The sequence below is a fragment of the Giraffa tippelskirchi genome, chromosome 13 (genome assembly GCF_054371585.1).
Source record: "Giraffa tippelskirchi isolate mGirTip1 chromosome 13, T2T-mGirTip1v1.2.pri, whole genome shotgun sequence".
NCBI classification, from domain to species: Eukaryota; Metazoa; Chordata; class Mammalia; order Artiodactyla; family Giraffidae; genus Giraffa; species Giraffa tippelskirchi.
This window is the reverse complement of record NC_137287.1, coordinates 40,863,243-40,869,325: the sequence shown is the minus strand read 5'-3', so window position 1 is coordinate 40,869,325 and position 6,083 is coordinate 40,863,243.

Sequence of the window (6,083 nt, the reverse complement as noted above, 5' to 3'; positions counted from 1 at the left end):
GCTCCCGTTCACAGGCCGGCTGGGACATCTCCAGCCACACCTACTGGAACGCTTTGTGGGCACAAGCCTCTGCAGGGCCGACCCCACGAGCATCACCTGCTGTCCTAGCATCGACGCAGGTCTGGCCTGGAAGCCCTGGAAGCGTTTGTGGAACGAATGACAAAACACATCACTCTCACTCAGACCTGCCCAGTGGCCACGGGTGCTCTCCGTTTCTCGACGGCAGAGTGTTGAAAGCTGCCGGAGACTGCCTCTAACCTCTCGGGTTGATCCTCCAGCGGACGCCCAGGGGTTCCGTGGTCGAGAGCCTTCCGAGGCGATGCATCCAGGCCCCTTGGCGCTCAGCTTCACACAGCCCGCGCAGGGCCCCGTGTCCAGGGGCTTCAGAGAGGGAGCAGCAGCCCAGCCGTTAGGAGGCTGCGGTCTACCTGCCCCCGGCTCCCAGCTACCTCTGATGACCGCCCAGCGCCCCACTCATGCCTGGCCAGGGAGCCGATTCCTTCTCAAGCTGACACCAGGTGACTGGGCGGCGACCACCAGTGTGAGCGGCAAAGCCGGCCCCCACTTCGCAGTCCTGGGGCCCTGGGCACGGGAGCAAGCAGCTGCTGTTCGTATCCTGCATGTACCCCACCAGGAAGGGGCGAGCCCGCTGTGCTCCTCCAGGCCCAGAGGCCCCGAGGGCTCTGCCCCAGCCTGGCACCCCAGGGGCAAGGCTCTGCCTTGCCCTCTTCTGATCACCTCCCACCTCCCTGCGGGAGAACCGGACCCCAGCATGCGCCCTGGAGAGCACCATGGTTAAACCCCCTTCACCGTGCTCAGAAAAACAAACACCTGAGTGAAAATCTGTGACAGCATGTGCTTTAACTCGCCTTGGACACTGGTGGGTCTCTGGAAACTTCTAGAGGTGTCCAGGGCCCAGCCGACCGGAGCCCCTTACTAGGAAATGGGGTTTTCTCTGTGACGCGTCTACTTCCAGCCCACCCTAGGCTTACCTGATGCAGGCTTGTGCTGGGCACTTCAACCTGGACAAAGTGTGTGCTCTGTCGCTCAGTCTGGTTCGACTCTGCGACCCCATGGACTGTAGCCCGCCAGGCTCCTCTGTCCATGGGATTTCCCAGGCAAGAATACTGGAGTGGGTTGCCAGTTCCTTCTCCAGAGGATCTTGCCGACCCAGGGATCAAACCAGCGTCTCCTGGGTCTCCTGCATTGGCAGGAAGATTCTTTACCCACTGAAGCACCTGGGAAGCCCCAACTTGGACAAGTGAGTGAGTGAGTGAAAGTCACTCAGTGTCCGACTCTTTGCGACCGCATGGACTATACAGTCCACAGAACTGTCCTGGCCAGAATACTGGAGTGGGTAGCCTTTTCCTTCTCCAGGTGTTCTTCCTAACCCAGGGATCGAACCCAGGTCTCCCGCACTGCAGGCAGATTCTCTATCAGCTGAGTCACAAGGGAAGCCCAACTTGGACAAGAGGCCTCATTAAACCAGAAAGTCAAGCTTGGAGGGAAAAGCATAGCTCTTGGCAGCCTGTTTGTGCTCAGAAAGCTGGTTTTCTGAAGTCAGTTTCAACACCCTGGTCCTCTTCTGCAAGTGGACTAAGGAAGTCCCTCCAGTCCCATCGCTGGGGCCCAGGGGGTGAGGGCCCAGATTGAGGGGCTAGGGGTTCAGGAGACTGAGGGCCTAACATGAGGGTGGAGTCCACGACCTAGGGGGCGAGGGCCCAGAATGGGGCTGGGGTCCAGAGATCCAGGAGTCCAGTGGCATGCAGAGCCCTTCTGCAGGGACAGGGAGTGGATTTACCAGCTGACAGGAAGGGCTGTCCAGAGGAAGGCAGAGCCCAATGCCACCTCGGCCAGCACCCAGTTACTCTGGGAAAGATGCTGTTGGCCCCTGGCTAGACCCCCTGGGGCTCCCTCTTCCCCGGTGACCCTGCCTAAAGGCGGCTTTGGCAGCAAAATCACCCTCTTCCCGCCATCAAAGACCTAACGGCTGCGGGTGGAGCCAGCTCCAAGCCTGCTGGCTGGAGAGAGATGGACGGGCACAGCCGGAGGCTCGGGGACCCGGGGGTGGGTGGTGATTGGAGGCGGAGCAGAGACCGCAGCTGTCCCCACACAGCTGTGCGCGCATCTCACTGGACAGACACTGGGCGCAGGGGCCCATCTCCTTGGGTTGAGCATCATCTCTCCCCAAAGAAGAACGGCCACAGCACAGGGGTCCCACTGGCAGCCGACAGGCACCCCCAGGTGGTGTGGGTTTATTCATCAGGAGGCCTTGCAGCTGATGACAAGGCGCAGAGAGATAGCCTGGGCCAGGCCCTCTGCTGGGAGGCCGGGAGGCACCTGAGGAGGTGCCAGCCAGACGCAGCGACTGCTCAGGACCGGCGCCTTCCCCGGGCAGCCCCGAACACCCTGCCCTGTGGGCAGAGACGGGAGGATCCAGGTGTGACCTTCTAGAGTCCTCCACACAGAACAACGAGGGCCACTACCACCTGCTCCGGGGGACACCAGTCCAACCCAGGGGCTAGTTTCCACCCAGACCAGAACTTCCACAGCAGCTGGCAACAATGCTGGGGAGGGGGGCTGAGCAAAAGGCTCGGCCCCGACCCCCGAGGGTCTGTCCCCGGGGCTGCTGGAGCCCTGGGGCGCCTGTCTTCTCTCTCCAGGACCTGGTGGGCCAGGATGAGGCTGCCTCCATGGGGCCTCTGCTCAGAGCTGCCCCCTCATCTCTGGTTTGGTGTCTGCAGACTGGCCAGTAATTAAAAGTACCAATTAATCCCTGAGATTCAGCTGGGGCTCCCAGGATGTCACGCCAACTGCCTCGGGCTGCTTGCCAAGAGGCCCAAGCCGAGGCTGTGGACACACAGAGGACACACGGCCGCTGGCGCGCAGGGGCCCACGTGGCCAGCCCCCCAAGGCCAACTACAGACATGGCTTCCCTGACCGTCGGTGAGGAGAGCCAGGCAGGGGACAGGCAGGGACAGGCAGGGTGCCCTTCTCTGCAGGGCCCTGGAGCCACTGCCAGTGGGGGCAGGCCTAGAAACCTTGCTTACATCAGTGTTCCCAGGCTGATGGTCCAGGTTCAGGGTCCTGCTCCAAACCTGGCCCATCAGATCATCTTCCTGAAACGGCAGAGCCCACTCTGTAAAGGTACAGCATGTGGACTGGGGTGGGTGGGACAGGAAGGAAGAGCTAAGAGAAGAGGGGAGCCAGGAGGGGAACTGGGAGCTGCCCCCACCTCACTCTGTTCACAGATCACCAGTGCTTTTTGCTGCCCTGGGGCCTTGGCACATGCTCTGTGCCCCCTCCCCACCATGCTGTTTCCTCTCTGATTGGTCAGAAGCTTCAGACCTCAACTTGTCGCCTCCTCAGAGCCGCCTTCCTGGACCACCCCGCCCACGTCCAGTCCACCCGTGGTGAGCTCTCACAGCCTTGGTGTGTTGGCCCTCCTCAAACGCCAGCACCTTCTGGGCTGGGACTCTGTTGCCCAGAAAATCTGCTGTACACAGCGGGCGCTTCGTCAGTACTGGTGAATACAGGAAGCAGCTGTGGCCCCACCTCCTCTGAAGGCCGCATCCCGGGTCCACTCGGGCTGCCTGGCAGCTCAGGATACGAACCCAGGTCAGCACCCATGGGTGGGGCTGGAGCCCACCTGGAGAATTTTACAGCTTTCACACCAGCCAGGGGGCTTTGGGGGCACTTCTGGGCGTCAGCAGCTGGGACGAACCAAGCCCTGGCAGGGGTCTGCCTGCCCTATTGCGTGGAACAGTGGCCTGCACATACATGACGGAAGCTGCTCACAGTGCCATGTCAGTCCTGGCCACTACAGCCCGGTGGCGCCCAGGGTGGTCACACGCCACACACTGTGACCTGATCAGGCGCTGGCCTCCTCTAGCTCAGCCTTTTCCTCCAGGGGTCCCAGCGGTCAGTGGTCTGCTGTGCGGTGCCCCTCCACGAGTCGGTGGGAGCAGGGAGGGCCGCCCTGCCCATGTGCCCAACGCAGCCTGCACTCCATTCTCCTCTTCATGGAAACACAGACCTGGTGCCCAAGGGCACACCCGGTACAGGGGGGTGGGATCCGGTCCCCAGGGCAGGTCTGTCATTCTCGCTGCCTTCCCCCCATGTCAACGCCTCGGCTACAGGGTGCCTGGGTCCCTCTGGGGCAGAAGTCCAGCGGCTGCCCCAGGGTATCCCCCCTGGGCCTCTGGCTGTAGGGTGGGGCCCCAAGAGGAGGGCAGGGCCTCAGAAGGGAAGCCACCACGGAGCGGGATGCATTGCTGCAGAGACGGGCAGGTGCCGGGAGGGGAGGCGCAGGGACAGGCCGCTCTGAGGCTGGCTCTCCCTCCGCAGTCGGGGCCTTCTCCAGCGCCCTTAGAGCAAGGCGCCTCAGGGTGCTTTCCCAGGAAACTGGAGGGGTCACTGAACCAGGGCAAGTGGGGCAGCCTGTCCCTGACCCAGAGGTGGCGGGGACCTGCCTCTGAGCCCTGGTGCCGGCAGCTCCAGATGTGAGACTGTGGGGTCTGGGCCGCCCCCGGAGCCCACTTGGCGTCTGCCTGAAACTAGGCCTTTTCCAAAGCCGAGTGTGCAGAATCCTCATTTCTAAGGGGGTCACAGCCCAGGTGCTTGGGCTCTGTGGGTGGGAGGGGGGAGGGACTGGGCGCTGGGGGCACCATCTGGCTAGGAAGTAGGGCGAGGGCAAGAGGCTCTCCATGCAAGGTCAGAGGCTCGGTGGCAGCCCTCAAGTTGGTAAAAGCATCACCGACTTTCAATTTGGAGTTAACCGACCAGCCCCTTCTACTCCTTAGGCTGCACCTTCGCTAGTCCGGGAATCATGACCCCAACAGGAGGTGCGTGGTTGGGACCTGGGCGCTCTGGCCTAGGGTCACTCGGGTCGCGCGGGCCACAAGTTCGGAAACAGGCGCGTTCGGAGTTGGCTGCCCAAGGGGTGCAGTCTGGCGAAGCCTGGGCGGCTGGTCCATCGTCTCCGGGCGGGTTTGGCGAAAGAATCCGAGCCTCCCTCGGGGACCGCCGGGCCTGCGGCCAACTCGCGGGGGCGGCCTCGGGCGGGGACTCGGAGCCACGGCCCGGCGCTTGCCTCCAGGGAAATGTCCCCTCTCCGACCCCGCGGTCCCCACCAGGGCGGCACACCCCGCCCCCTTCTCTCCTTGGCTGGCGCGCCCACCTCCTCCACTCCAGGCGCCCGGAGCGACCTCCGCCTCCGCCAGACCACCCAGGACCGCCCCGCCGGACGGCCTCGGTGCCCCCAACCCCCGGATCACGTCCGGAAGGCCCTGGGCCCCCGCGTCCGGCCACGCCATCCGCCGGGCCGCCCGAGGGACTAGGCAGCGAGGGTCAGCCGAGGCCCCGCCCAGCGCTCCTGCCCCCTTTGGCTGCAGCGGCTCCCGCTGCCGCGCCCCCGCCGCATTTTCCACTCCGGGACGGGACCGGTCCTGAGGTCGCTCAGCTCCGAGCCGTGGCCCCTGAGCGCGCGTTACCTGGACGTGCGCGGCGTGCAGACTGGCGCGCGGGAGGCTCCTCCACTTCGCGCCGGCCCTGCGGGCAGGGAGCCGACCCCAGCCCTGGGCCGCAGGCTGGCGGGCAGTTGACCCCGGCGCCTCTGGGCTGTGGGCAAGACGTCGGGGCTCGACGCTGGCCGGGGGGAGGCTTTTGAGGGCCCGCCTCCTCGCGCAGGGGGCAGCAGGGGGCTGGGGGCTGGGGGCTGGGCCCGAGGCCTGGACGCGCCAGCAGAGGGAGCGCCGCCGAGCACCCCGGCAGGCACAGGGAGCCCCGAGCGCCCGGCGCTCCCCGCCGCTGCCCTCTTCCCCTTCCCTCCCCTTCTGGAAGGGGGGCCCGCGGCGTGATGCACAGCCCGGCCTCCGATCCTCGGCTGCCTCGGCTGCCGGGGTGCGCCGGCCCCACGTGGTGCGGCGCCAGGCAGGGCGGCCGGGGGCGCCGCGGGAATCGCGGCGCTTTCTTTAAGGTGGGGGGAGGGGGCGGGGGGCGGCCAAGCTCCGCCCCCGGCGGCCGTGGGGTGCGTGCCGGCCAATGGGGAGCCGGGCGGAGGGCGGAGCCTTGTGGCCGCCGTT